The 9,600-nt window shown below is 47.1% G+C and overlaps 1 pseudogene; it reads left to right on the top strand.

Moving 5' to 3' along the window:
• The first annotated feature begins 632 nt into the window (after nt 1-632).
• On the top strand, nt 633-9,112 carry LOC103302182 (nuclear RNA export factor 2-like; annotated as a pseudogene).
• The last annotated feature ends 488 nt before the right edge of the window (nt 9,113-9,600 follow it).

Below are 9,600 nucleotides of genomic sequence, written 5' to 3'. Positions count from 1 at the left end.
CACAATGGTAAAAGGAGCAATCCACCAGGGAGACATAATGGACCTAAATGTGAATGCACCAAACAACAGGGTCAAAAAGTATACGAAGCAGTTTTTGAGTGAGTCTCGGAGCTCACTTCAGCCCTAACACAGAGTCACACATTATTGGTTCTGGGCATAGGATTTGAGGTGAGCTTGGTCTTTTTGACCCTGTTGTAATACCTTAATCAATAAAGAAATTTTAAAAATATATTTAAAAAATAAAGTATACGAAGCAAAAACTGATGGAGCTGAAAGGAGAAATAGCGAAGTCCATAATGATAGTTGTTGGGCTTTAACACCCCCTTTCAGCAAGTGATAGCATTGCTAGAGAAAAAATCAGTATATAGGAGATCTTAAGATTCAACAACACAATGAACTAACAGGATTTGTGTGACAAATAGACAACTCCTCCTAACAGCATCAGAATACAGTACTTTTCCAAGTGTCTATGTAACATCCACCAAGACAGGCCATCTCCTGTGCCATCAAAAAAAAACCTCCACAAGTTTAAAAATAATTGAAATTACACAGAGTATGTTCTCTGACCATAGCGGGATCAAATTAGAAATCCATAGCAGAAAGAGAAAAGAAGAATCCCTGGAGATTTGGAAATGGTAGTTGAAACATTATTCCAGTTCGTCATTCAGACCCTTGTTACAGAAGAGCTGAGATTGGAAGAGCTGTCTCCTGAACTCAAAGGCATTTCAGACTGGGCAAAGAGAAAGCTCACTCTGGATATTTCAAGTAGAGTTTTGTTGGGGGCAAGGCAGGATGGAGGAGGACAGTTTAGGAGGCTGCTACCTCTGCTCCATCTGACATTAAAGCTTGCACTACACTGGCAAAGGAAGCACAGCCTTCCTGATGTATGGCTGGTGTCCAGTCTAACCCATGAATGCATACGCCTCTGTTCTTTTTAAACCCTGCTCCATTAAAAAAAAAAATAAGCTTCAACAGTTACCTCCTTTTCCTCCCCTATCCCCTTCTCTTCCTGCTCTTGCTCCTCCTTCCTCATCCTGCACTGTTTTCCCCCTGATAGCACCATCTGTCAGATAAGGCTCTCCTATCTGGACAGGCAGAGGATTTTCCTTTCTGGGTTTCTGGGATTGGTCTCTTAGGGCAGGTTGGCACTTTATTGCCCTGACATGGTGTTAGCCTAAGACATGGTACATGGTAAGTGGGCACAAATATGTCTCCAAACTTGTATTTTTGTTCCTTCTTTCAGAAGATAATGATGGTAGCTCAACTCAAGGAAGGAAGAAAGGTTGGAATTCTTTGCGACGACGTAATTTTGGCAACAGGACCCGTCGTTACCAACATGGTGGATATGAGCGTCAGCCTCCACACGTCCTGAAGGATGATGGAAACGTGGAGATAAGGGGAGTCCAGAGGTACCAAGACAGACAATAAGTGACCAGGCAGCCTGGTTTGCATGGAGCATCCCATGGGACTGTGTAACTATTTCACTGTCCATGGTTTTCCTTTTCTTCTCTCATTGGAAAACTGAAGAGTGTTAGAAGTGAAATCATGGTTGAGCAATCCTAATTGTAGTCCTGGTGTCAGAGATGAAGGATCTATAGAAGACTTTCTTAGCATTCATGGTCACCCTTTTCTTCCCCCCCCCCCCCCCGCAGGACTCCCTATAGAAGAGGACGACGGGACAGGAGGAGAGTGCAATGGTATAAAAAAGGCTGTCTGCGTGTTACTCTGTGGAGTAATAGAGCACATCTCAGTAGTGAAATGCAGGAGAAGATACAAGATCGAACCCTGGGGAGTTGGTTCAAGGTCACAGTGAGTGTCCTGAAAAAAAAAAAATGTATGGCATGTGAAGAGAAAGATCAGGTGGACTGTGTTGGTCTCATGTAGAGACGCTCGGTACTTTGCTGGGGAGAGTTGCCAATTTGTCCTTTTTATTAACCATTTAAGGGCAAATTCAGAGAAGCAATATAAGGAAACAGGCTGACTATATGATAAACAGGGGGCTGTCTAAAAGGAAAGGTGGAACTACTGTCAAGGAAATGGAGCAAGTCCACACTAGATGTCTCAGTTTGGCTCAAGCTGGATGTGGGAAATGGGGGGTAGAGTCTGTGGAAAACTTCTCAGAGGGGCAAGCAGTGTCCTAGAGAGGATCCCCTGGAACTTTATAAAAGGAAGGAAATGTCTAACACCTTAAGTTTTTATGGGGAGGAGAGCTTCAAATGGAGAGATAATAGCCCAGCCCATGTTGTTCAATGGTTGAGCATCGACCTTTGAACCAAGAAGTCATGGTTTGATTTGGGTCAGGGCACATGCCTTGGTTGTGGGCTCCGTGCCCAATGTGGGGCATGCAGGAGGCAGCCAATCAGTGATTCTCGTCATTGGTGTTTCTGTCTCTCTCCCTCTCTCCATTTCTCTCTGAAATCAATAAAAGTATACTTTTAAAAATAAATGGAGAGAGAATGTATTTAAGAACTCCATATTTGTCACAAACATAAGAAATCATGTGAGTGGTCTTTACTTTAGAAGCCCTTTAAAGCTCAGTAGAAGGTAGCAAAAGAACACTGGGTTACGTCTGTTCTCCAGCCTTCTTTCATGTTGTCCCTCCTGTCTCCATGCCCTTTTCGCCCTTAGGTTGCCTATGGAAGAAAGTATGACAGGACATGGCTAATGGATTCTATCCAGAGCCATTGCAGTGTCCCCTTCACTCCAGTGGACGTAAGAGAGGATGGTGAAGCCACATGAGGGGGGCACAGTAAAGGGGGAAAGACACGGCTCAGCGGGGCCTTTGGCTTCTGACACTATGGTTGTTGCTTCAATCCCAATAGTTTCACTACGTGAAAAACAGGGCCCGGTTCTTTGTCCAGGATGCTTGCATTGCTTCTGCATTGAAGGATGTCAGCTACAAGATTTATGATGAGGAGAACCGGAAGGTATGTGTCGAGGGCATTATCTGTCCTTAGTCCCTGTGCAGGAAGACAGGCAGGAGCTGGTCACTTTCTGTAGGACGAGGATTTGTGGTGCTAACCCATCCTCTTCTTCCTGCAGATAGCTATCTCTGTAAGTATTTCTGCTGTACCTTACTCTGTGCGGGATAAGTTGGAGCCAGAAATAATGGAACAGCTAAAGGTAATGCAGACTCAAGGGTACATGTTTACCCTCAGATCCCCCCCCCTTTTCCTCCACCCTGATTTCCCTGTCACCACCACAGCATCAAACCTCTCTCTCCGTCTCACTCTGCAGCTGGCCATGTGCAAACGATATGATGTCTCTCAGAAAGCTCTTGATCTCCAGTTGCTCCGCTATGACCCAGGTATTTCTGACAGCAGTAATTCTAGGGCACTTGAGGGCAGAGGGTTCTGCCTGGGAGGGAGACTTAGGGATGGAAACAAGGGAAGTTTTGGTGCGGTCCTTGACCTCTGTCAGCCTTCTTATTTCCTACTCTTGGCTTCCTGAAGACTTGGTGGACCATGATGTTGATATAATCCTGAATAGAAGAAACTGCATGGCTGCCACCCTGCAGATCATTAAAAAGGATTTCCCTGAGGTGAGGCCTTAGACCCAGTGCTGGTGTTACAGTAGGGGGTGGAACAGATGGGACAGTGGGCAGATTTGTCTCCAAGGTCCTAGATGGTAAGCATCACTCTAACTCTTCTTCCCCAAAGCTGTTGTCCTTGAACTTGCACAACAACAGACTGTGCCAGCTGGATGGCCTGTCTGATATTATACAGATGGCACCCACAGTCAAGATCCTGAACCTTTCCAAAAATGAGGTGAGAAGAGGGACAGATCAAAGTTGGGTTGATATGGGTGGTAGTGTTCATCAGAGTGATGACAGGAAGTAAGCGAAGGTACCTGTGGGGAAGGGAGTGGGCTGTGGGTTCAGGGGCTGGTATGTCCCTTTTTCCTCGGACTATTTTTCAGTTTCCCCCCATATTTCTCAGCTTAACTCTACCTGGGAGTTGGGCAAAATCAAAGGCCTGAAACTGGAAGAACTGTGGCTGGAAGATAACCCTTTGTGCAGCACCTTTTCAGACGAGTCCACTTACATAAGGTCAGTGTGAGCCCCTCTCATCATTCCTGGGGTCCTTTGACTCCTGGGAGGATAAACTATCCCTGACAGTGCCATGTCACAGATGGTAGCAGCCCTGGTCCTCTGGGAGGAGTAGAAGCCCTACCTTCTCTTCTCTGTAGCCCTCACCTATACTTAGAGGTTTCCTACCCTTCCTCTGAACTGCTCACTGGCTCTCATGGTCTGGGGTCAGGCTCCTGACTCTGCATATAGTTTCCTCTAGCATGCTCACCAAGAATGTACTCCAGGATACAGGGCTGCCTGCTCACCAGGGCTAAGAGTGTTGAGCCTCCAGGCAGATAATTGCTGATCTGGGGTGAGAAACATCCTCCACCACAGACGCATGTGAGACAATCCTTCCTGCTTCTAGAGGATACAGAGTATCCCTAACTATTTTGGGAAGAACCTTCTTTCCCTTGCATGTAAAGGTTCTCCACTAGAATCCCAGGTAAATGTGGGGACTTTCCTGCCCCATGTCAAGGGCCCAGGCCCAAGGTGGCAGTCATCATGACATGCATTCCTTTAGTACAATATCAAGGAGGGGCCATTCTTGGTAGAAGCCAGAGTTGGGGGCCATAAGTGAGCCACAGGCAGTGAGCAGAAGGCCTCTTGAAGCAATGGAAGGCAGAGGGCAGAGGGAGTTGAAGAGACAGAAGGACAGTCCTGTCAGGGTCACTGGAACTCCCTCCACATATCACATCACCTGTCTGGTCCTTCAGAGGACCCCTGGGTAACCTTAAGCAGGTAGGATTTCTCAAAAAATGAACCAACTAAGACAGACATAGGTGCACAGGGGCCATGAGGAGAGAAGGTGATGAACATAAGAGGGGGCCACAGACCCTTGACCCTGTGCTCAACTGGGGACTGATCCTTAACACCTTCTGAGGAAGGTTTCCTGATCCCTAGGGTGGTACATTTCCCATGCCCAGTTCAGATTGACAGGTGACAAAGGCTCAACCAATATCCCATGGCCCTGAGGCCAACAGGTGCATGTTTTCCATTCCTACCTGGAGACCCAGGGCCAGCCAGGGGCAGATGAAGGAAAGGGCTCCCGCAGGGGAACCATGTCCCCTCTCTTCTCTTTTCTTTCCTGGCCCCACCTCCACTGCCAGGGCAGAGCTCCTTTCCCTTCCCTTTTCTTTTTCTGTCTCCTTTGTCTCTACTCTTCTGTGCCTTCTCAATCTCTGCTCCTACCTTACTCTCCTGTCTTCATCCCCTTCCCTTTCCCTCCCTCACTTCCCTCCTTACCCCAGAGTCCTGGGCCTTCTCTGGGGCATGTCCTGTTCCTGGCAGGATGCTGGACCCCTAGTGAGGTAACAGAGCCTTGAGCCCCCATCACATTCCCTCTTCTCTCTGGAGCCATCAGTGGTGGCCTAGAGGAAGGAAAAGGAGGCAGAGAGAAGGAAGAAGCCCTGGAGTCTGAAATCCAAATGCTGTGTTTTGTGGCACTGGAGGAGTAACCAGGAGAATGGAGAGGGAGAAAGAGAGAGAAAGGGAAAAGGTGAGGAAGGGAAGAAGGAAGAGAAGTAATATGAATATGAAGGTGTGGATAGAGATGAGAAGACTCTGTGTTTCAGAGATTCCATATGGTAGATGGTTAGTGCTCAACAGGGAAGTTAACCCAGAAGCTTTGAAATCAGAGACTGAGGAGGGTAAAGGATGCTGCTGCGTGGGCAGAACACCTATCTCTGTTCATGCCATCAGTGTTTTAAGTAAATGGAAGCATTGTAACCCAAACTATCAACCACTTCTTTCTATTTTTGGATTTGAACAGCGCCATCGTGACATGTTTCCCCAAGTTGTTACGCTTGGTAAGTGCCTACATTCATCATTTTCTCTTGCTAATATTAACGACCTCCACACCTGCCCTCAAGCCCTTTGTATCTTTCCTGTATTACATGTTTGCATCAGACCCTTACCTTTTGGGGGACATAGACTTTTGAAAAAGACATGAATATGATCTCTGTGAAAATTGTATATACACAGAGAGAGGGGAGGAGAGACAGCAAAAGAAGGAAGGAAGGAGGGAGGGAAAGAAAGAGAAACAACACACAAAGACACACACATACACAAGTTGCATAAAACGGTAGACTTCCTGGACATTATGATGCAGACACCCATTGGAATCTTGCCCATAGCTATTTCACTCTTTTTAAAATATATTATTATTGTTCTCAGAGAGGAAGGGAGCGGGAAAGAGAGATAGAAACATCAGTGATGAGAGAGAATCATTGATGGGCTGCCTCCTGCACACCCCACATTGGGGATCAAGCTGGCAACTAGGCATATGCCCCAAACAAGAATCGAACCGTGACCTCCTGGTTCGTAGGTTGACTTTCAACCACTGAGCCACGCCAGCTGGGCATGCTCTTTCACTCTTGACCTCTGACCTTCTCCGTCTCCTGGTCACATCCTTTCTTTTAATCACCCAAGACCACCTCCCTGGTCTGTACTACTAACATATCTTCCCTTCTCCAGGATGGACATGATTTATACCCTCCAATTGCCATTGACATTGACAGACCCTACTTAATAAAACCCTTAATAAAGGTGAGAAAGAAAGATCATAATTTGGGCTATTGTAAGGGAGGCTTTATCAGCCAGATGGTCTCAAATGTCTTTGATTCCAGGAAAGCTATAAAGGATCTGATTGTCTGAAGAATCAAATCCTGCATTTCCTGCAGCAGTAAGTACCCCTGGAACCACCAGGAATGTGGAGGGCTAGGACAGTCCAGTCCACTCAAGCACAGGTCTGCCCTGAGAATTTTCAAGTCACCCTTGAGGTCCAGTCCATAGAGTTAGATTGTCTTCATTGTCCCCTCACAGATATTACTTTATCTATGACTTTGGAGATAGACAGAATCTCCTCAGTGCTTATCACGATGAAGCCTGCTTCTCTCTGACTATTCCCTACATCCCAGACAACCCAGCCCCGTGAGTATCACAGCTCAAACTTTTTCTGGGTGGGCGGGGGATGTGTCCCCAGCAGAAACCAGTCAGCTCATGGAAGCACCCCCACTGGCTGGACCTCCACATCCTGTTATCTTTTTCTCCTAGAAGCAGCTTGTTTGAGTACTTCAAGGATAACAGGAATATGAAGAACCTCCAGGACCCCAGTGCGTGTGGGATGGGGAGGATTGGGCAGGGAAAGGGGGCATGAAGGGTCAGTCATAGGCCCCAGGGAGTGGCAACCCTAACTTTCGCTGTCCTTCCCCCACAGACCGTTTTCAGCTGCTGAAATATACAAAACATGACATTGTGAGTGCCCTCTGTATGTTGCCCAAAACACAGCATGACCTCAACTCCTTTATCGTGAACATATGGTTCCAGTCAGAAAGCATCCTGTTCATCCCCCAGGTAGGCCCAGAAAGACGCAGGTGGGTGGTAGGTGTAGATCAAGCATGTCAAACTTGCAGCCGGCTGAGCAACTGCACTCCTCCCTTTCAGGAAAGCCTGTTCTTCTTTCGTGTCCATGGGGTATTCAAGGAAGGTAAGTGTGTGGAGTCCACTCCCCAGATGCCCTACTGCTACCTCCCCCTGGCTGGGCTCCCTCTCAGAACTCTCTCAGCTTCCCAGATCCTTTCTATTTTATTACTATCCTGTGTGTGTGCTGCCTCCAGTCTGTCCCCAAACCATCTGGTCTGACCTTTGTCCATGTCTGTCAGCCCCACATAGCTGGGGCTTTGGGTACACAGGTGTGGGGTTTGATGTCTGTCATCCCAGATCCTGATTGTGGGAACATGGGCCCATTACCTAACCAAATACAGCTAATAATACTCACCTCTTGGGTAGCTGCAAAAAAAATGAATCAAATGAACTGGTGAAACTGTTGTCCTAGGCCAGTGATGGGCAACCTTTTGAGCTTGGTGTGTCAAACTTCGCCAAAAGACTGAGCATAACTCGGGTAGTGTGTCACTTTGAGGAAAAAACATTATTTTGCAAATGTTTCATCCTCAGGAGCAGCAAATGTTTCATCTTCGGCATGTGGCCGCCTCAGTGGCCGCGTGTCATCAAAAATGGCTACGACACGCGTGTCATAGGTTCGCCATCACTGTCCTAGGGTCTCCCATGTAGTCGGGTCTGTGTCAATGGGAGCAGATTGCTCCTGTTGTTGCCACCCCCATTCCAGACGCCCGGACTCCCAGTGAACAGTTATCCCCTTGGACTTGAGTATAGAGTCCCATCCTGACTGGGAACACTGTCTGAGAATGTAAAGCATTGGTGACTCCAAGGTGGGTGTTGATGTTTGTTGTTGAAGGGGAAGGACAGTCTCAGAATTCTGTGTGTGCCTTCACCCGGACCTGCATCGCTACCCCTGCCAACAATTGCAGGTGAGTACTGTGCTCTGGGTGGGAACATGCAGCCCAGACTGGGCTCAGGGCTGTGGGAATGTGGCAGTACATGACCTTGGGGCTTTCTTAGTGTTATGGGAAGCTAAAAGGTATATCTAAGGAACAGTCCTCCATGGGGTCAAGAGCATGAGCTCTGGAGTTAGAACACAAAGTGTTTCATGTTTCTTTCAGGTTCTCTTCATGATGCCAACACTCACTAGACTTATTTCTTAGTGAAATTGCATGACCTCTCTCTGACACTATGTCTTCCTCTGAAAATGGGATTAGACTACCCTCTCCCTTGAGCTGTTTTACAGAGTAAATGCAATGGGGTTAGGGGTACAAATCTAGTGAAGCTTGTTGACAATCTCTCCAAGGGTGTGGTTGTGAGAGGGGCAGAGCTACCAGGCAAGGAATCTAGGGAGCAGATAACAGGTGGGCCTGGGAGGAATCTGGTTGCTGAGTGGCAGTGGAAGCAGAATCATTGTTGAGGGTGTGGGGTTGTCCATCCATCAGTTGTCTGAAAGTCCATTTTTCCTCCAGCCTATGTATCATAAATGATGAATTGTTTGTGAGGGATATCACTCCCAACAAGACTCAGAATGCATTTTCCACCCAAGTACCCACACCTTCCTTCAGCACTGGGCCCACCCTCTCTCAGGAGAAGCAGAAAATGGAACAAGTCTCCTCCACCCCATCTGGGATGAGCTTCTAATGGTCTCAAAAGTGAGTGGTGGGTGTTCGTGGGGATAGGAGGGAGTTGGGAGGATTGCATAGTGGGAACTTAGAGTAATTATTTTAGATCTTTCCTTCTTAACAAAAGTTCACATGTGAAAAAAACTTAATTTTATGCTAGTACATTGAAGTATTTAGTAAAACCCAGTTTTCCTACTGTATACACTGTTTTGATATTTTTTTCTTTTTATTAGCACCAATGTAGTTTCCTCTAAGTGTATGTTAAGCTACCTTATTACTGCTAAGATCTGTATATTAAGCAGTTGAATTCCAGTAGTCCATAAGTATTATCATATATAATAAAAGGCTAATATGCAAATTATCCCCTCAGAAGTTCGACCGCTTGCTATGACATGCACTGACCACCAGGGGGTGGCGTGGAACGAAGGAAGGCCCCGGCCAGCAGCCAACACCCGGGGGAAGGCAGGTCCCGATCGGCCCTGATTGCCAGCCAGGCCTAGGGACCCT

This window comes from Eptesicus fuscus, chromosome 1, assembly GCF_027574615.1.
Source record: "Eptesicus fuscus isolate TK198812 chromosome 1, DD_ASM_mEF_20220401, whole genome shotgun sequence".
Lineage (NCBI taxonomy): Eukaryota > Metazoa > Chordata > Mammalia > Chiroptera > Vespertilionidae > Eptesicus > Eptesicus fuscus.
Note: the sequence above shows the minus strand (reverse complement) of the source record. Positions and strands in the feature narration are given on the sequence as shown.